At 46.7% G+C, this 21,109-nt stretch overlaps 2 long non-coding RNA genes across 2 annotated transcripts in view; one reads left to right on the plus strand and one right to left on the minus strand.

The window, feature by feature from the left end:
* The window catches only part of LOC142783854 (uncharacterized), a 31,348-nt gene extending 16,624 nt beyond the window's left edge, over positions 1-14,724 (minus strand). Inside the window, exon 1 of the long non-coding RNA XR_012888528.1 lies at positions 14,179-14,724. This is a non-coding gene — a long non-coding RNA (uncharacterized LOC142783854). The remainder of the gene's footprint in view (positions 1-14,178) is intronic.
* A 158-nt stretch (positions 14,725-14,882) lies between these two features.
* LOC142783855 (uncharacterized) lies at positions 14,883-20,469 on the plus strand. Its single transcript, XR_012888529.1, has 3 exons — positions 14,883-15,242; positions 18,414-18,504; positions 19,385-20,469. It is a non-coding gene; the product is annotated as an uncharacterized LOC142783855 (long non-coding RNA).
* The last annotated feature ends 640 nt before the right edge of the window (positions 20,470-21,109 follow it).

The raw sequence follows: 21,109 nt of genomic DNA on the forward strand, positions 1-21,109 counted from the left end.
GTATGGTGTCCTAGTGCGTGGCCTAGCTACGCCGACCCGTCTCCCTCCAAAGCCAACACGAGCGCCTTTGCCCTCGCTCGAGCAACCTGGCCCCTGTCCCGGTGTCTCCGTGGTTCACCTTTACCACGGAGACGTGCTCGTGGCATCCTGTGTAGTACTTTTGTGCCCATGGCGTGGATTAGCCTATTTGCTTTCCCTTCGCGCCTTTGCAACGGGCTGTACTGCGTTCGGTGGCCACAGACAATGAAGTGTTGCGACTTTGAGCAGTATCGTGTTCTCGCCACGGCGACGGTTAACGCGTGCCCGGTGGCTCGCTAAAACCGGACCCACGCTGGTGGCCGTACTCCTTCGGGATACGTGTACAACACACTGGCGCCCAACGCGGTATCAAAAGCTCTAGCTTGTGACTGCTCTTAGCGAGTCAGTTCACCTGCGCGAATCGGGCTCGTCGCAACATGGCTGCTTCGGGGGACTTTTGTCTGCTGTCCCTGTTAGCGGATGCTGCGTTGGACAAGGAGGCCACTGCCTCTATCGACGGGCACCCTTCGGCGCCCGTCCGTGTCATCACCCCCTTTTGTGGTGAATACACAACCTACGTGGTAGCTGACGCGACAACCCCCGGTTGTCTGCCGAGAACCTGGATTTCGGTGCGGCGGCCGCTCGCGGTGCCAAAGCACATGCAAGTGTCGGGGGCGAAACAGCGGCGAAAAGGGGAAGTCCCCATGAGGACGACCTTGGCTGATATCCAGGTAAGCGGCGCACTGCGTAGCGGCCGAGCGGAGGAACTTTCCGAAGGCCACCGTGCCGAGAGCGAACCCGTGACGCCGTGTACGCTGCGGTTGCTGCGGTCCTGATTGGGCGCGATACCAGACTCCCCCATTTGGGAGAACCGGAATCGCTTTCGGCAGTGAAGAGCTACTGAAGGCTCAGCAAAGTGATACGTTTCGAGTCTTGGAGGGACGGAGCGCCCTGTACTATGCTTGCTCTGCGGCGGGCGCCGATAAACCGTCTTGAAGCTACTCTGCTTGCTCTGCGGCGGGCGCCGATAAATCGTCTTGAAGAGGCGCGGAGCGCCGTTACCCTGCTTGTTCTGCGGCAGGAGTGATTAGGGGCTGAAACAGCTTGTGTCACTGAGTCCCCGGCGGATTCATTTTGCTGGACCATGACAGGCTCCTGCTGAGCCATATAGTCACTGACGACGAGTCCATCGATCCATTTAAGATGGCTAAGCCCAAAAAAGTCTGAGAGCCGCACTGTTGCGATCCTCTCACGACGAACTCATGGCCGGTCACCTGAGTGGCTCCAAAGTTTTATGCAAACTGAGCAATGTTATGACCTGGCCCAGCACGAAGCGTGGCTTTTATCACTATCCTGTGCCTGTCACGTCTGACAAACAGTTGAGCCAAGGGTTGCAAGCCGCCCGGTCTTATGAACCGATTGTCAGTGAGCGTCCGTGGCACCTACTAGCTTAAAGATCCCCTTTGGGAAAACTCAGCCGTGCCAACATCGCAGACCTGAAGCTCTTTGTCATGGTCTGATGAGCTCGCGCCAGCGCCCTGCGGCACTTCGCGCAAGCAACGGGCACACCCGGAGCGGCGGACCGCATTCGGACCCTGCAGCACCGGTATAGTCTGAGGAAGCGGTCACCTTTGTGATTTCGCGCCGGACGGCGAACTTCTCCGCAACCGAAGGCCCCCAGTTTACTGCCTAGCCTCAATACTGAGGTTAGCTTCTTTACGACCTTTTCTAGTAAAGAAGTTGACCCTACCCAGTCCGCTGCCAGTGTTTCTTTCTTTAGGTGTTCATGTGTATTTTATGTTTATTTTGTCCAATATTAAGCGTTATTTGTATTTTATGTTCTTAATTTCTTTTGGCCAGAGATTGAGTGTCGTTTCGCTCTGTTTTACTTTTTTCCTTTTTTCGTGTTTCGTTCGTCTACCGCGAAGGGAGGTGTGACCTTGAGTGTCGGTGCTTATGCGTGGAGAGAGCGACGAAGGACGCTTAACGTGCCTACGCTCGCGCAGCCGTCGGCAGTAGTGTGTGTGCGTGCGTGTTTCTTTGCGTGTACAAGTGTGTGACGCTTCAGTGCGTGCCCATGAAGAGTGCGTCATGGCTTCCCCCCATCGACGCGGACACTATACAGAGGTGCTCGGGGCACTGACCTACAGACGCTGTGCTCTGCTCTCGGCCGTGGTCGAGAAGCCCTGCTGCTTTTAGGGGCGAAGCTCCTTATAGCGGCACCCGTTCGTCCCGCGTAGTATGTAACCAGTCTTACGCTTTGACCTGCAAACATTTTGACCTTCAAGGTGGTGCCGGTGAGAGATTCCTTCTGTGCGTTGTTGAACAACAAAAAAATAGTGCTCAATGTACATGCCAATAGCTGATAATGGGGTATGAGAAACAGGAGCATTCGGATTTTAGTTAACGTGCACGCTGTGATCCCCATTAGCAGCCATTGCATGTACATTGAGCACTATCTGAAGGGAAAGGGTTGCTACGATATACCCGCTGGGTGTAACCACCTTAGTTTTAGAAAGGTTTAGCGAGCGTTGAGCCGCAGTGCCATGAATACAGTGAACTAGTATAAACCATGAATGAACTCGAGGTAGTTAAAGGTGGGAAATAGGTACGAAAAGCAAGCCGTAAGAAAGTAAAAGCCGAATTCTCCAGTCTCTCATTTCCCATGCAGCCATTGGCATGTGCATTGAGCTCTATCTGCCAGGAAAAGGTTGCTACGTTATACTCGCTGGGCGTAACCTCCTTGGTTTTAGAAAGGTTTAGCGAGTGTTGGGCCGCAGTGCCATGAATACAGTGAACTAGTATATACCATGAACTGTGGTTAAAGGTGGGAAGTAGACCCGAAGCGCAAGCTGTTAGAAAGTGTGCGTGTGCCACCTCTCGTTTAGTCCTTGGAATGTCCGCTGGATGGCGGTGTTTTTATATGGGGAATATATGATGAAAAGATGCGAGATGGTGGTACTTGGAGTGTTGAATAGATGGACGAACGGACACACAGACAGATGCATGAATGGACGCATGAACGGACGCAGGGGCGGATGCATGGACGAACGCAGGAACGGACGCACGCACGGACGGGCGGATGGACGCATTGGCGGTCGCACAGACGGAAGGAAGCAAGAATGAATGGACGGGCGAATGCTTCGCCCCACTCTGCATCATTCACTTCGTGGATATGCTGCCCATTTTTTTTTTCCACCATGGCTTCTGCGCGAGGCCATCTATCAGTCGGTAATCTATCAGTCGGTAACACCATTGGCCTTGAAGATTCTCGACCTTGTCCACCATCTAGGAATTCGCCTCTCTACAGGTGCTTTTCGAACTAGCCTTGTAGAGAGTCTGTACGTGGATTCGAATGAATGGTCGCTCCACCTACAAAAATGTTACCTGTCTTTTTTGTACTTTCTGAAGGTGAAGGCAGACAAGAAACACCCCTCTCATTTTACAAGTAATGATTTGTCTTGTTCTGGCTTGTTCGAGAACCGTCCTTCGTTGCGGCAGCCCTACTCATTCCGTGTAAGGGGTCTGGTCGAAGAAACAGGTGTGCATCTTCTCGAACACAGTTTGATGGCTCCTGCAGCATATCTGCCACCGTGGCAGTGGCAGCTCATAGACTGTGATGTCTCTTTTGTTGAAGTCTGTGGGAATTGAGGCTAGCCCACTGCCTTTGCGCGGGCTTTGCCGCCTTTTCTGCCGTTCTCATGTGCCGACATGTCTCCCCTCCTTTGCTGTCGGCAACGCTGGGAGAGCGGAGGGACGTTTAACCCCCTCACCTGGTAGCGGATGTTGACTGCGGCGCTGCGCGCGGAGTCTACCGAGATGTTTTCGCGCGCTGTGTCGGGTGCGAGCAGACAGATACTCTCCGGGACTGCAGACGGTGACCCACGCAATCTTTTCCGTCCGTTGACTCCCGTCGCTCGGGGGCTCGTCGGACTTCGCTGACGGCGCCTCGCGCCTGAGGCGAACGCTCACCTTTTGTTGCCCCACTGCGTACGTACGGCCGAAGGGTGGTATGGTGTCCTAGTGCGTGGCCTAGCTACGCCGACCCGTCTCCCTCCAAAGCCAACACGAGCGCCTTTGCCCTCGCTCGAGCAACCTGGCCCCTGTCCCGGTGTCTCCGTGGTTCACCTTTACCACGGAGACGTGCTCGTGGCATCCTGTGTAGTACTTTTGTGCCCATGGCGTGGATTAGCCTATTTGCTTTCCCTTCGCGCCTTTGCAACGGGCTGTACTGCGTTCGGTGGCCACAGACAATGAAGTGTTGCGACTTTGAGCAGTATCGTGTTCTCGCCACGGCGACGGTTAACGCGTGCCCGGTGGCTCGCTAAAACCGGACCCACGCTGGTGGCCGTACTCCTTCGGGATACGTGTACAACACACTGGCGCCCAACGCGGTATCAAAAGCTCTAGCTTGTGACTGCTCTTAGCGAGTCAGTTCACCTGCGCGAATCGGGCTCGTCGCAACATGGCTGCTTCGGGGGACTTTTGTCTGCTGTCCCTGTTAGCGGATGCTGCGTTGGACAAGGAGGCCACTGCCTCTATCGACGGGCACCCTTCGGCGCCCGTCCGTGTCATCACCCCCTTTTGTGGTGAATACACAACCTACGTGGTAGCTGACGCGACAACCCCCGGTTGTCTGCCGAGAACCTGGATTTCGGTGCGGCGGCCGCTCGCGGTGCCAAAGCACATGCAAGTGTCGGGGGCGAAACAGCGGCGAAAAGGGGAAGTCCCCATGAGGACGACCTTGGCTGATATCCAGGTAAGCGGCGCACTGCGTAGCGGCCGAGCGGAGGAACTTTCCGAAGGCCACCGTGCCGAGAGCGAACCCGTGACGCCGTGTACGCTGCGGTTGCTGCGGTCCTGATTGGGCGCGATACCAGACTCCCCCATTTGGGAGAACCGGAATCGCTTTCGGCAGTGAAGAGCTACTGAAGGCTCAGCAAAGTGATACGTTTCGAGTCTTGGAGGGACGGAGCGCCCTGTACTATGCTTGCTCTGCGGCGGGCGCCGATAAACCGTCTTGAAGCTACTCTGCTTGCTCTGCGGCGGGCGCCGATAAATCGTCTTGAAGAGGCGCGGAGCGCCGTTACCCTGCTTGTTCTGCGGCAGGAGTGATTAGGGGCTGAAACAGCTTGTGTCACTGAGTCCCCGGCGGATTCATTTTGCTGGACCATGACAGGCTCCTGCTGAGCCATATAGTCACTGACGACGAGTCCATCGATCCATTTAAGATGGCTAAGCCCAAAAAAGTCTGAGAGCCGCACTGTTGCGATCCTCTCACGACGAACTCATGGCCGGTCACCTGAGTGGCTCCAAAGTTTTATGCAAACTGAGCAATGTTATGACCTGGCCCAGCACGAAGCGTGGCTTTTATCACTATCCTGTGCCTGTCACGTCTGACAAACAGTTGAGCCAAGGGTTGCAAGCCGCCCGGTCTTATGAACCGATTGTCAGTGAGCGTCCGTGGCACCTACTAGCTTAAAGATCCCCTTTGGGAAAACTCAGCCGTGCCAACATCGCAGACCTGAAGCTCTTTGTCATGGTCTGATGAGCTCGCGCCAGCGCCCTGCGGCACTTCGCGCAAGCAACGGGCACACCCGGAGCGGCGGACCGCATTCGGACCCTGCAGCACCGGTATAGTCTGAGGAAGCGGTCACCTTTGTGATTTCGCGCCGGACGGCGAACTTCTCCGCAACCGAAGGCCCCCAGTTTACTGCCTAGCCTCAATACTGAGGTTAGCTTCTTTACGACCTTTTCTAGTAAAGAAGTTGACCCTACCCAGTCCGCTGCCAGTGTTTCTTTCTTTAGGTGTTCATGTGTATTTTATGTTTATTTTGTCCAATATTAAGCGTTATTTGTATTTTATGTTCTTAATTTCTTTTGGCCAGAGATTGAGTGTCGTTTCGCTCTGTTTTACTTTTTTCCTTTTTTCGTGTTTCGTTCGTCTACCGCGAAGGGAGGTGTGACCTTGAGTGTCGGTGCTTATGCGTGGAGAGAGCGACGAAGGACGCTTAACGTGCCTACGCTCGCGCAGCCGTCGGCAGTAGTGTGTGTGCGTGCGTGTTTCTTTGCGTGTACAAGTGTGTGACGCTTCAGTGCGTGCCCATGAAGAGTGCGTCATGGCTTCCCCCCATCGACGCGGACACTATACAGAGGTGCTCGGGGCACTGACCTACAGACGCTGTGCTCTGCTCTCGGCCGTGGTCGAGAAGCCCTGCTGCTTTTAGGGGCGAAGCTCCTTATAGCGGCACCCGTTCGTCCCGCGTAGTATGTAACCAGTCTTACGCTTTGACCTGCAAACATTTTGACCTTCAAGGTGGTGCCGGTGAGAGATTCCTTCTGTGCGTTGTTGAACAACAAAAAAATAGTGCTCAATGTACATGCCAATAGCTGATAATGGGGTATGAGAAACAGGAGCATTCGGATTTTAGTTAACGTGCACGCTGTGATCCCCATTAGCAGCCATTGCATGTACATTGAGCACTATCTGAAGGGAAAGGGTTGCTACGATATACCCGCTGGGTGTAACCACCTTAGTTTTAGAAAGGTTTAGCGAGCGTTGAGCCGCAGTGCCATGAATACAGTGAACTAGTATAAACCATGAATGAACTCGAGGTAGTTAAAGGTGGGAAATAGGTACGAAAAGCAAGCCGTAAGAAAGTAAAAGCCGAATTCTCCAGTCTCTCATTTCCCATGCAGACATTGGCATGTGCATTGAGCTCTATCTGCCAGGAAAAGGTTGCTACGTTATACTCGCTGGGCGTAACCTCCTTGGTTTTAGAAAGGTTTAGCGAGTGTTGGGCCGCAGTGCCATGAATACAGTGAACTAGTATATACCATGAACTGTGGTTAAAGGTGGGAAGTAGACCCGAAGCGCAAGCTGTTAGAAAGTGTGCGTGTGCCACCTCTCGTTTAGTCCTTGGAATGTCCGCTGGATGGCGGTGTTTTTATATGGGGAATATATGATGAAAAGATGCGAGATGGTGGTACTTGGAGTGTTGAATAGATGGACGAACGGACACACAGACAGATGCATGAATGGACGCATGAACGGACGCAGGGGCGGATGCATGGACGAACGCAGGAACGGACGCACGCACGGACGGGCGGATGGACGCATTGGCGGTCGCACAGACGGAAGGAAGCAAGAATGAATGGACGGGCGAATGCTTCGCCCCACTCTGCATCATTCACTTCGTGGATATGCTGCCCATTTTTTTTTTCCACCATGGCTTCTGCGCGAGGCCAGCTGACAGCAGCTATATGCTGCCGGCCAACGCCAGGGCGCCTCGCAGCCAATTCTGGTTCGGCCTTCCTGATCACTAGAGAAGTCCGGCTTCCCGCAACGTCCCAGCTTCGTCATCGAGCCAGAAATTCGGGGCCTCCGAACCACAACCGAAGCGGCCTTCGTGGGACTCGCGGCCAATCAAGAGCAGCAACGAGCTATCATGAGCCCCCTTCCGTGCGTCTGACCTCGTACTCGGGCATCGCACCTATAGCGAACATTGTCACGCTTTTCGGCCCCTCCGCGTGGTGGACGCTATCCCTCCCAAGCACCACGAACACTAGTTCCTCTTTCCTGCGCTCCCTTCCGCAATTATAATTATAGCGTCATGTGCTTTATTTTGTTATTAGTGTTTTTTCATCCTTTGTCACCATTTTTTTAGCAGCAGTAACAGGGCTGGACTGAGGTTAGATGTCGCTCATAGCAGTGTCATTTTAACTGCATGGGTGACGTCCGGCTGCCTTTTGCAGACAGGTAAAGGGCAAATTTAGGAGATGTGGATGTGGGAATTGAGGCTAGCCCACTGCCTTTGCACGCGCTATGCCGCCTTTCCTGCGGTTCTCATGTCCCAACATGTCTCCCCTCCTTTGCTGTGGGCAACGCTGGGAGAGCAGAGTGACGTTTAACCCCCTCACCTGGTAGCGGATGTTGACTGTGGCGCCGCGCGTGAAGTCTCCCGAGAGGTTTTCGCGCGCTGTGTCGGGAGCGGGCAGACAGATACTCTCCGGGACTGCAGACGGTGAGCCACGCAATCTTTTCGGTCCGTCGACTCCCGTCGCTCGGGGGCTCGTCGGACTTTACTGACGGCGCCTCGCACCCGAGGCTTACGCTCACCTTTTGTTGCCCCACTGCGTACGCACGGCCGAAGGGTCATACGGTGTCCTAGTGCGTGGCCTAGCTACGCCGACCCGTCTCCCTCCGAAGCAAACGCGAGCGCCTTTGCCCTCGCTCGAGCAACGGGGCCTTGGTCCCGGTGTCTCCGTGCATCACCTTTAACGCGGAGACGTGCTCGTGGCACCTTGTGTAGTACTTTTGTGCCCGTGGCGTGGATAAGCCTATTTGCTTTCCCGTCGCGCCTTTGCAACTGGCTGTGCTGCGTTCGGTGGCCACAGACAATAAAGTGTTGCGACTTTGAGCAGTATCGTGTTCTCGCCACGGCGACGGTTAACGCGTGCCCTGCGGCTCGCTAAGACCGGGCCCACGCTGGTGGCCGTACTCCTTCGGGATACGTGTACACCACAAGTCACAAAGCACGCACCACTTGCACACATACATACATACTTCCTAGAACAACAACATGAATACACGTGCCCGGTGTTCTTTACCGATGCCTCAAGTCCAACACTCTGTGTCATATGCAGCAGTAGGCCAGTCCTTTTCCGAGGCCGGCGTTCTTCATCCCGATGCAAGCATTTTCACAGGAGAAGCTTACGCAATACTCGCGGTCACAAAACACATCAAACAGATAAAATTACAAAAGGCGGTAATATACACACATTCCCTAAGTGTGGTCAAAGCCCTGAAAACTCCTAAAAAACACAAGAACCCCATGCTGGTGTCACTTTACTCACTTCTGTGCGCACTGAACACATCAAAGCAGCATGTTGTCTGCTGGGTGCCAAGGCACCGTGAAATGCAAGGGAACGTTTTGGCCGACAAGCTGCTTGCTTCCGCCAACGACACTACTTCCAATGCATCAATACCAATCCCTGCACTCGACTTAAAACCTTTTCGAAAACAAAAGCTTATGGGGTATTGGCAGAGCACGTGAGATAGACACACAGACAATAAACTCCATGCTATTAAGCCGCAACTAGGTAATTGGCCGCCACTACCAAAATCACGACACACAGAAGTAACACTAACAAGGCTTAGAACAGGAAATACACACTCCACGCATTCATATCTTCTACCTACCGGCAATCCACCGTATTGTGAGAGATGTGGAGAACCACTTACGGTTTTCCACATTCTCATCCAGTGCAATGAGCTAGATGCTCTAAGAGAAAAGCCTTTTTTACTGCCCTACCAACAGCAGCTCCCACTACACCCTGGGATGCTCATAGGTAGAAATCCGCTTTTTAAACTGCAAACACTTTTCACGTTCTTAAAAGATGTTCATAGCTTTCACCCCGTACTTCGAGGTCATCCGTAGCACGACCTCCGTATCGAGGTCGTGGCTGTGGTGACTACATATCCATCATGGTTTTATTACCATGAAATTTTGCCATCCACTTTAACTGCACATATCTCACGCCACTGTCATGATTTTATTACTTCCGTGTTTTAACCCGCGTTAGCGTGAGGAATTTTAAGGCCCCTTTACAGCTACTCATAAAATCATTGTTCATATCTCTAGTCTATTGAAATGGCGCTCTTTGGCCTTCAATTGGCCCTTGCGCCTTTAAAAACCACTCACCATCATCAAGAAAGTGGACGTGGCGACTGCTGTGTTCAAGATGCCTCATTCTACAATGAATGTTCTGAGACGTTGCTTCAATTCCAAGTACCTTCCACATCTTCCTGTTCCATGTTGTGTCGTCGCAAGTAACTAACTAACTAACTCCACGAAAAGACCTGCATCTTCTGCAAGCAATACAGCCTCCACCAGAATTTTCGCGAGGAGCTTTCTTTTAACGTTTCCGTGTGTTGCGAACACTGCTAGGACTTGTGTCGACTTGCATGTGAAAGGTACAAACATAATCACCATGCCATGGTCGCATGGCTCACATCTATCTTTTTTTAATGTAAAGTGGCATAGATCAAACAAACCTTCAATAGGGTAGCGGATGCGACTGACAAGTGTTCGGATAGTTTCAATTCGTCAGTTAGCAGCCCTCTGTGTCGCTTAAAGACGTCTATCGACCTCATATTCTTTAGAGCACTCAGAACACTTGTGCAGAAATTGAACCCCGTATTGTATGAGTTCAGATATTCTCTCAACATGTCTTCACTTCGTAGGACTAAGACCTTGTTGCTTCTCATGTATTTGCATAGCTTTGGACTTTTCATCTTCATGAGCAGACACTCTAAGATCCAATTCTGAGTGAATTTTAATCCCCTGGTACTCACTCATTTTGGAGCACGAAAAAAATGTGCTGCTCTTTGCTTTGGAGGCATGTCCCTAATACTTTCTTCAAAAGTACCTTCCTTTACAGCCTTCTTCTGCTTCACCATATCTCTTAGTTTTGATTTAATGTTTGACACCTGTACAAGCAGTCGGCGATTTTGCTGTCTCCTGTTTTTCGTTTGGCGACAAATGGCTAACTTTGCAGAAGTGGCATCAGTAGCAGCAGTGGTACGCATTACCTTGAATTTTTCTCTAATCAGGGACAGCCTTGTTTTGGCACATGGTCGGCATTTTACACCCGCAGAGTTAAAAAGAAAGGTCTCGCTACATGTTTACGCACCACTCACAGATACACGCATATGCATGCGCACCCAGATGCCTACCCACAAACACTTTCATTAACGCACGCACACATATGCACACACACACTCTCAATCATCAAGCTTTCTCGATTTGAGAGAAGTAATAGGAAAAACATTAACCCACAGTAATGTTAACCTGTGATAAATTTCACTCGACTTCTTTTTCTTTTATTTTCGTGATATCAACTATATACATGAAATGTAAACTTGTGCGATATTTTTATACCTCTGTAGGGAAACATTGCCCGTTATTAATTAAAACATGCAAATGGAAATGAGGTGTACATATAATGCAGTTTCGTTGCTTATATTTTGGCAGCTCGTTGAAAATCATCATACATTTTATGAAAACGTCCCTCTCCTATACGCTTTAATTTAAGCTCAGTCCGTTTCGGTGAAGTATATAGACCTACTTATCTACGTCAGGTACCACACATTCACAGCATCTGCTGTAAAACGCTTCTCCATGGCATCCGAAGTTCCATCCAGAGGCAAATGTCTCTAGTGGGCCATCATTAGGTTCATTTTTTCTTATGGCACCAGGGCATAGAGAAGCTACGTCGATTTTGTTCCTGTGTGCCTCTGCCTGAGATAGACCCCGTTTTTGAATTGAATTGAATTGAAGTTTATTTTGTCCTGAAATTCTTACAGGATCGGGAGCAGAGGCTAAAGGCTATATAGCCTGACATGGGGCCTCTGCTCTTAAATACAGCTTGGCACGCAGGCCGCTGAATCTGTCGTATATGTTTTTAGAAATGAATATATATAACACAACAAATAACACACAGAAATAAATAACACAATAAATAAACCATAACACAACAAAATTTAGCATGGTCTTGTCACACTATTTCAGGGAAAACATTAGAAAAATCACTTTATCACAAAAGCGTCATCTGAAAAGAAACTTCAATACAGAATGTAAAATAAAGCATAAGAAAAGCAACTACAACACATAACTCAAATTTATAGATAGTATGTAACAAATCAAGTACAGAAACTTTGATAAGCATACTCAATATCATGGTTCATAAGGATGGACTTGATGATGGTGTTCGAAGGTACGGAATTGAAATCTATGAGACCGTGTAAACGATTTAACCTTGTGGGTATTTGATACTGAACGTGTTGCTTGCCATAACTTGTCCTTATTGCTGGGATTTTCCGGCGTTACTGACGCATAGTATAATGCGTGTTGTCAGGCGGGTTCTGAAGACACTGTGGCTTGTTTTGTTTAATCCACTTCAGAAGTTTGAAGTGATACAGTTTTGTTATTTTCAGTAATGCGTATTTTTCAGAGTGGTTTGGTTTTCAAGTCCCTGATAATACCATGGTATTGCTCGAATGCTCGCAAAACTCTTTTTTGCAGAACTAGTAATTTTTGATAGTTTGTTTGTGTAGTAGTACCCAATACCAAGATGCCGTATGTCATTTTAGAGTAGAAAAGGGCGTAATATAACTCTATTTGTAACCATTTTGGTAAGGCTGGGCTGAGCTTATATAAACATCTAACGGTTTTACTGAGTTCTACCGTTAGTTTTTCTATATGTGTGTTCCATGTCGATCCCTCAGAAAACCATACACCTGGGAACTTCTAGCTGGTGACTTGCTCTATCTCTTTGCCCTCAAATAAAACAGTTGAAGTATAGTTACGCGACTTATTAGGTGGGGCAAAGACAATGTATTTCGTTTTACTAACACTTAGTTGCAGTTTATTCAAACTAAGATACGCAAGCAACTTTCGTAGGTAGTTATTAACCTGGTGTTCAAGCTCTAGAATGTATGTGCCGCTAAAGAATATGTTAGTGTCATACATTATGCATACATTATTAACTTGGGAGAACATGGGATATCACACAGGTCGTTTATACAAATTATGAACAATAGAGGACCAAGAATTGACCCATGTGGTACTCCTCTTGTTATGTCTAAGTAAGTGGACGCACTTTTCTTTATGCAAACATATTGATGGCGGTTTGTTAGACAGCTTTTCATTAACTCAAGAACCACACCACATACACCATACTTGCTAAGTTTAGCCGTTAGTACTTCATGACATACCGAATTAAGCGCCTTTATAAAGTCTATGAACAAACCTAGTGAGTACAGTCTACGTTCGATGTTTGTGATCAGTTCATGTTTATTATTAAGCAAAGCTGCTTCACAAGATTTATTTTTTTGAAAACCATACTGAGCCTCACTGATCACACTGTACATGTCAAAACATTTGAACAAGCGCACGTTTATTGCATTCTCAAATGCCTTAGATAAAACAGGAAGAACGGATATTGGCCTGTAGTTTGTGAATAGCCGTTTATCACCACCCTCGAAGACTGGGCACACTCTCGCTACTTTTAGGCTGTCTGGGAAAATACCAGTTTCGAACATTCTATTAATTATATAAACAATCATTGGAGCTATAATATCAGCTAAGTATTTTAGCAGAGTTCCCTTGATCTCATCAAAGCCAGCGGCTACGTTATTTTTAATCTGGTTTATCAATTGTATTACTTCCTCTGATGTCACTGGGGTGACATGGAGTTTATAAGCCCACTCTTTTAATGTAACACAGAGAGATATATTGCTATCGTTTTTATATTCTGCACTGGTGACAAAGTAATCATTTATCTTATTCGCTGCGTCACTATCAGATAAAGTACCTGCATTAGTATGAAAACATAGCGTCGTAAGGACCACTGTTTAGATGTGTTCGGCAGAAAAGGCCGTCTCCTTCTTGTTTCAGAAATAAACCTTTGTCATGCGATATTTCTCAAGGCGGTATTAGTGTGGAGGTGAGATAGTAGACACCGTCAACATACAGGAACTGAAGGGCTGTCCATCTGAGGTTGACGGCATCGTCAGAGTAAGAAGGGCTCATCTTCCTTCATTTGTGTTACCGCCTTTTGTCTGCAAATTGCAGCCCATCACGGAATGCGCTGCCGACTTCGCACACTTTTCATGCCTCTCTGTCAAGTTCGCAGCGCTGGTGGACCTTTTTTTTCCTTCGCACTTGGCCGTTGATGGCCCGGGGGCATCTTGTTTGGCGTGTTGAGGATTTGTCGCGTGATACGTCTCCTGGTCACCCCCGTCGGGACGTTGTTGTCCGCTGAGTGTGACAGGCACTGCTCCGACTGCAAGCTTTGACCAGTCACGGGGCAACCTGACCTCTCTGCCACCTATAATGTGCACGAAGTCTCGAAGCACATGACGCGGCTCAAAATGTGCCTCGCAGACCGCACTTGAACTTTTCATGTGCCCTCATAGCAAGCGTAAGCTGTATTACCATTTCTCTCTCTCGGTCAGACATGTTGGAACGGCGAATAGTGAACACCTAGTGCCTTCAGTCGATTCTCTGTAGGTAACCCCGCAGCCGGGCACACAACAGTTGCCCTGCCGCGTTGGTTTCATTTGCGAAAAGGTGTAACAGGACGTGAGATTCTCACTTGTACATAGGGGTCCACATTTGAAGGGGAACACTCGTGTCGTCTGCTCGGCTCCACCGCTGGCCCGCTGCAGCAACTATGAAGTTCCGAGCACGAACACTGTAGACGGCGCTTTTTTATCGTCTGCCACAAAAATATCAACACATTCACCTGACTGTTTCCGCACACCTTGTGGTCGCCTTAATTATTGTTATACACCAATAGCTTTCGCTTTTAGTGTCAGGAGCAACACGGAAAACTCAGCCAGAACATCGCTGCTTTACCAGTAGTCAAACCTTCCCGATTTCCCGCCTGCCGAAGATCGTTTACTGTCAGTTTTTCTTTTTTTTAATGCAAGCCAGTGGGTGGCGATCACAGGCGAGTGAAAGCACACAAACTCTTTTATTCACTAAAATCTCGGAAGCCATTCTTTTAAGTTTTTGTTGAATCTCGTGTGGTGGTGCTGCAAATAAATGCACTCGCTGTCAAGTTTTTTCCTCTTCACTTCATATTTCACGTGATTTTTTGTAGCAATGTGTGACAACTGAAGCCATAATTTAAAACAAAAAAGCCAACGAATACACCTGTGCAAGCAAAATTAAGAAAAAAAATCCATCGTCCACAGTTGCGAATCAAACCTGCATCTTTTGCGATCTTTCGAGGGGGAAGCGGGCCGCGTCTCCTGCCATCGGGTGGCACGAACCTTTTGAGGGCCAAAACGCATGGTTCACCCAATAGCCACTTGAAACCGGCTTGACTTGGCTTAAAATGTATGAATAGACGGCGACAAAATCGCTGGATTGGTGACAAAATGCTGGACATTTTTTGAGGACGTTTAAGTGGTGAGAACGCAAGGTCTACCGTAAGGTTCCTCACTAACTTGTGAGGATCTTTACCGTGCGGGGGTTATTTCTATGTGGTCTTTGCTTAGCCGAAAGCTGTATGCATTCGCGAAAACCGCCTCTGCGCATAGATACGTGGTCTCGTTCTGTAATACTGTCTATAAGCAATGTGGTAATGACTTGCCCGATCACGAACACCGTGTGTTATGCTATTTGCGGATGTATGCCGTACGTGTATGTCTGGTAAGTGCGTGAGTAGCGTAAGGATCAATGTATCGCTTCGGTGAAGCGTATGCTTGCGCCAAAACTTTCATTGAAGCTTCTTCTTTCTTAACTGCGTGAGACAGATACGAAATGCACAAGTTGGAAGCGATAGAATATTACCAGGCGTTCACACGACGTTATTTTCCAAGTGGCTTAAATATGCTGTCGCCGATTACGATAATCGGTTTTCTAAGCTATGTCTGTTCTTGTGGGGGGATAAAAAAAAGGAAATAAAATTGAAAATATGCTGGGAGCACTATAAATCTCCGCTCAAAATTACCACCTTCAGCATCTTCTTAAAATTAAACAGTGCCGCAAGGCAGTTATGCCTTGCGGTGAAGTGCACGCAGCGTATTGCGGTAAAGCATACATATCACGCGCGCTCGTGTGTAAATTGGAAATGTAGCACTGGCATTGGGCCTCGTGTGTGCACCTAAATTGTACATGCGCTATCCTCTGTCTCATCAGTGACGATGCGGCAGTCAGCATCGTCATAATCTTCAGCTTGTGTAACAAGCCCAGAACAATTTACCTAGCAAAATACATTTCGTGGCAGGCAATTTGCAAGGCATTCAGAATTTAGCTCATAGCAGGATTAATTCAAAATTGTTGCATGGCACCTTCAAATAAACGAAACATACATATGCGAGGCTTCAGTCGTGCTTCAAAGTTTGTGCCATGCCTCAAATTGAAAATCAATACAAAAGAAATGCGTACTAAGGCTGGGTGTAGATTACCATTCACAATTCAATTACCATTCATATTTTAGAAACTTGGAAAATTTGTAGCTCATGTTTTCTTATCCAGTAAGCACGAAAATAACTGTTGAAGAATGGTTCACAATTACACGCACAGTTTGCAAGAAATAAATCTTTGAAACTTATGACGTGCCAGAAATAAGTGCAAGGTGGTTCGAGGAAACTGGTTATGACCCGACATGATAGAGCATGTTCGATCCTCTTACATGGGCTTCTTGTTGGCAAAATGTGGTGGTAATTAGGTAAGTGCCTGCAGGGATCTGCACCAATAGGCAAAACCTGCTACACCTTTTTCAAAAATTTTATTATTTGTGTCAAGCATGCATGCACTCTTCGTTGCTGTGTTCTCTCAGGGAGCAAGTATATGGTATGCGCTTGATATCCATACATCACCCCTGCGATTTGGAGATGTCATCACAGTGGACATGGACGTGCAATGTAGTTGAAAAATTTGCTGGGCACAAACTTTCTTAAAAATTTGAAACCGCTTATTCTACAAAAGTTACCACGTGACTTCAGTCAAATAGTTTCTAACTGTTGTGGTTACTGTCAGATAAAAGTAATAATGAGCTAGTTCTGCTTGGACAACAGTCTTGCTTGACTGACTGTATTGAAATACAGCAATTTAGTGCCTGCATATAGAAGTGACCATTTAGTTATTTTTTTGTTTTTTTGTGGTCCTATTTGTTACAGTTTACTTTCAAAATATTTCATACAGGGTGGTTTCGTTTTAATTCCATATAGTGGTCGAATTTCATCAGCAGTACCACATGCTGTATAATCACTGTTACTTCTCCTAGAAAGCATGGTGTTCCACTATTCCGGTATGTCTCGACTGGGCTTCTCTACGTCGACGACTGTACATGTCAAACAGTTTGCCAAGTGTAAATACTTACTCCCCCATAACTCTAAATTTTGTCGAGCCATAATAAATAATGGGCAGTAAGGACCAGTTACTAAACCCTATTTTATGAATCGCTCATTAATCAGGAACCTTGCAATTCTGTACATAAATGATGACAGCAAACACTTCTCCACTCATTGAACGATTAGGTTGTACTAATAAAAGCTATAATATCATCAGACCTTTTTTTGGAAAGTAAATACAATGCTTAAAAAGTCTTACCAGTCCGTGCTTCAATATTGTAGCTAAACTATCACTGAAAGCCAGAGTCATTTACAAATACCATGTGAATTCCCGGAGAGTGCTAAGTACCTTGATATAAATTGGGGATGTCTGCAGAAAAGCAAAAAGCCTACATTTATGTTGAGCAGAAGTCCAAGTGAACATAGTTCCCTGTGACATGTTGTGTAACAGCTCTAGCTCAAAAGCTTCAAGTGGCTTTTATGCTGCTCCAAAGAGATTTTAGTTGCTCCACAAGCTCCGGAAATGCCTTTCATAAGTCACGTCACTGTGCCTATGAGTCTTCAAAAAAAAAAAAACAGGTTTGAAGGGGATGCCAAATATTTTTTGAAGGGGTGAGTAGCAGAGAGCATTACTTTGTTAAATTCTTCAATTTTCTTATGTTAGCACTGAGGCTTGCAGGTATGTTAAATGAGCATGGTCACTTGAGTAACACCTCAGTGGTCAATAATTTTTGGGTTGACAGCAAGGTATGCATGAGACAGGATCTGCAAATTACAGAAATAGAAGTAATGAAGTTGTGCAGAAGACTTTGTTAACAGTACATTTACAGGCTTCATGCAGAATTTGCTTTCTAGCAGGGTGAATTTACTTTTGCTGATGCTTCCGATGGCATCATTGCACTTCGTAAGCACTGATTTTATGCACTGCACGTGACGATCTTGTTTTTTTTTCAAGGTTCATGTACTGATTAAAAAGTATAGGTTCAAGAAACTTACGTGCTGTCTTAAGGCCAAATCACGCTCACTATAGAGGTAATTGGTGACGTTTTAGTGAGTTGTATGTGGGAGGTTTGTGTACATAGCATCATAGTAATCTTGCAGTGTTGTAGCTTTATTTGTGTAACGAATGAAGCTTCTTTAATTGTAAAAAATTTCTGCCAAGCAAACAAGTTCCAACAGCAAGATTTGCCCATGGGTAAAGCAGGTGGTGAGAGTTAGCCTATTCACAAGCCCTTCAAGAGCACCCACTAAAGGAACTAGTACCTATTGGGCAAAAATTCCAGTGCACCAAGAAGGACAAGGGAGAATGGTGCTAGTTAACATTTCAAGAGGGTATCTTCTGGATATCATCCTTCTCTAGCCACAAGCTTGTATGGCCAATGTTTAGCAGACTCCTAGTAACATAAACTAGGTATGAATGTTGCTTCTCTATTGCAAGATGACACACCTTATACCTTTTGAGAGTCTCCTCACCACAAGCCTGAAAATATTTTTTTCCACGGTGCCCTTTTTTTGTCCTAAACAGTTGTCTCAAGAAACAACATGCACATTGTGACAGTGTAGCTGGTGCCCACAGAGATGTCTCCAGCCATCACCATGTATACTCCACTCAAAATGTAAGACACTGTAAAATCATAGTCTGGTGTGCGTGCATAGGACCTTGAATATGTAAGCAGTGACCACTTCTCTTGTGTTCCCTGCGCTGGCGCATGCTTGTTGCACACCTGTTCAAGATTGTGACGGTGAAATTAGTTCTGGCAGTGCTGTCTCAGAGGTAAGACTGTGTACACCCTTAGGAACACCATGGTGGAGCGAGCAGAGATTCATATCAAATGTAGTAATAAACTGGCAACACCATGGTGATATAAGCACACTTGCATTACTTTATTACATTTTGATTGAGGCAGACATCACACAGCTAAGCCTAGTTGTGATCTCTTTCCGTTATTGTCTACATAGTTTTCGCGTTGGTCACAGCACAGGAAGAAAAATTACTCTGTGGGAGCACCATATTTTAACCTTGCATGACTCCAATGAAGCACTGCGCGAACGGATATATTAAAAATGTCGATACTTCGGGTCCTATAAATGGTGAACTGGTTGTCACTTTCAGCCGGTGATCCTGCAGGAGCTTTAGCATATACTCTAAGGTCATTTTGCATCAACAATGCCACATACAATAGTTTAACAACGGTTGTTAATGGGAAAGATGATGCATAGCTTCAGGGAGGTAATTAAGCTAAGGGGGAAAATTATAGAGGTCTAAGCACCACTGGAAAATTGAAAAAGCACAGAAAAAGAGCGTCAGTCGCAGCTGAACTACAGGAAATACTTACACTGCACCATACATTCGCGTCGTCTAGAATTTTTTCTAATAATGTTATATCAACCTGCCCAGCAACAAGTACTGCTAAGGCAATAAAGTGCAGAGTGACACTTGCATAAGACAGAAAGCACAGGACGCGAGTTAACTGCCATCTATCTTTATTTGTGCAGGGTGTCTACCAACCTGGGAAATTCGGGGAATCGGGGCCTTGCTGGAAAACTGGAGGAACATTGGTAAAACCTGGCTAATTCATGGAAACTGGCGGCAGTCTGTGCCACCATCACAAAAATAAAAATTACCCTTGATCAATACTCAAAAAGTCACTCCTTCCACTGCAATTACAGGGAACAGCTAGAAGAAGCCTAAAAAAAGGCAATGCATAACTGTTTCTTCTTAGTGTACAAACAAAAGTATACACGGACCAAAATAACACAAAGTTTATTGATGTTTGGGCACCTGATATTGTTCTGAATGACAGCCATAAGAAAGGTACATCGTATTTAAGTATGACTAGGTGCGTGATGTAAGCACCAAAAGTATATGGTCAGCGTTCCATGAATCGTATTGAGGATATGTGCAGCTGTGTGAACGTGCAGGGATTCCAGGTGCTGGCATGATGCAAGCTTGTTTTCTTCGACCAGAACACGGTTGCTTGACCAGTCAATTTGAAAGCCTGTATATTCCACATGTTCAGCGAGGGCATTCAGGGACACCCATAATTTGGTGACTTCATTTTGAACTGTTGTGTTGTTTAACTCTTTCATTGAAATCACAGGTCTCATAGACTGACATGTTGTCACACTCGTGGCAGACTACAGTGTAAAGAAGACTACAGAAATTTCCGCTCGGCAGCTTATTCTTCCCATTGACTAAAGCATTCCTTAGCTTCCATGTTGGTACATGCACTATTTTGATGTATGTTCCTTCTACATATCACATACCATATCCGACTTTCCGAGCACAGCATTTCTCACATCGGTAAATTTGTGCATATTTGTCATGGCGACGAATTCGGCTTGGCTTGAAGGCCTTTTAGTTAGGTGCTTATGTTAGAACTGCCATCACAAGTGGTTTGCTGGGCTATGTGTTGCCTTGTATAATATTACTGCTATTATTATTATTATTGGCGATGCAGCTGCAAACGTCCTCCGCTATGCACTTATTGCAGATATTTCAAGAGTAGCACACTCTCTTCTCATTTCATTTCCTTGAGATGGTGTTATTAAATCCATGAGTATTTTTTACCATTATGTTCATAGAAGAGTACGTAAAAGAAGGTAGCATGAAGGTAACCAAAACACTTAACTTAGCTTCACAAAAAAAGCCTACTGGCTTTTTCAGCTTGCCTTTGTTGTACATAGCCTGGTCACTCCTCACAACGGTGTTCATGCTGTCTGAGATGCATCTGGAAGCTAAGTTGCATGTTTTGGTTGCTGACAAAGAAGCCTTCTTTTCAACTCTAGATGGCTCTATGTATAATGATAAGGTAGCCACTGGTTTGGAAAAAAGCTGAATAAATCATTTTCTGAGCAACTGCAGCCAATCAATTTATGTGAATGGACATGCATCTTCACTTTCACATGCAAAGTCTGGTGTTCCCCAGGGATCAATCATGGGACCAATTTTGTTTCTCATTTACATCAACGACATTGGACATGGTTTGTCATCTACTATCAAATTATTTACATACAACTACATCATTTATAGAAAAATTGACAGCACCCAACAAGCTAACAAGTCATTATAGTTGGAACCTAATAAACTCGTATTTTGGTATCACCATGGCAAATTAACACTTCCAAAACGAAGGCCATGACGTTTACAAGAGCACATAAAACAGAAATGAGTCAATATGAAATTCAAGCTCTCCCCATTGAAAAAGTATCCCTATTTAA

The sequence above is a fragment of the Rhipicephalus microplus genome, unplaced genomic scaffold, assembly GCF_043290135.1.
Source record: "Rhipicephalus microplus isolate Deutch F79 unplaced genomic scaffold, USDA_Rmic scaffold_12, whole genome shotgun sequence".
NCBI classification, from domain to species: Eukaryota; Metazoa; Arthropoda; class Arachnida; order Ixodida; family Ixodidae; genus Rhipicephalus; species Rhipicephalus microplus.